Raw genomic sequence first — 608 nt, forward strand, 5'->3', positions numbered from 1 at the left:
CAGCAAGAGGAGCTATCTATTACAGAATCATCAACATCGGTTGAAAAATGGGCCCTCGGATATAAGCTCTATTGAACAATCATCTTCACGTGATCCTCATGAGTTCTCCTCTTCTTCGGTCCAGTAGTACAAGCATCCCTTTAGTAAGCTTGATTGAGTACCGGAGTAATTGAAAATATTGATACATCAATAACCCCTAATTTCATAACTCCTCTACTACTCGTTTGTCAAACACAGATCCAGTCTCATGAACGTAGAGAAAAAAGTACATGATACTAGTACTTCACAAGATCTACAAAAGCTCCATAATTTCCATTTTTGTAACTTTGCTGTTTTGTTCACTCCTCTGTACTACTTCACAAATTAGTTTCTTCCTTTGCCCTAGAAAAAAAACCTCCAGCGGCCATCTACTCCACACGGAAAACCCACCGGCCCCGTCCGTCCGATCGGGTACAGTACCGCGACCATCGTCAACCGGCACGGCCCGGCAGGCGCCACCCGCCGCTCGCCTCGCCTGCCCCCCACGTGCCGCCCGTGCGGCCACCCATCAATCCCTCTCCCCCTCCCCCCCACGCCTCCCGCTCCGCCCACTCCACATCGCCTCCCGT

General features: G+C 50.0%; 1 protein-coding gene across 1 annotated transcript in view; it reads left to right on the top strand.

The window, feature by feature from the left end:
- The first annotated feature begins 462 nt into the window (after nt 1-462).
- Nucleotides 463-608, top strand: part of LOC123187541 (F-actin-capping protein subunit alpha) — a 7195-nt gene continuing 7049 nt past the window's right edge. The window contains exon 1 of the mRNA XM_044599428.1: nt 463-603. The gene's annotated coding sequence lies outside the window, so the exon portion shown is untranslated. The remainder of the gene's footprint in view (nt 604-608) is intronic.

Source organism: Triticum aestivum, chromosome 2A (genome assembly GCF_018294505.1).
Source record: "Triticum aestivum cultivar Chinese Spring chromosome 2A, IWGSC CS RefSeq v2.1, whole genome shotgun sequence".
Taxonomy (NCBI): Eukaryota; Viridiplantae; Streptophyta; class Magnoliopsida; order Poales; family Poaceae; genus Triticum; species Triticum aestivum.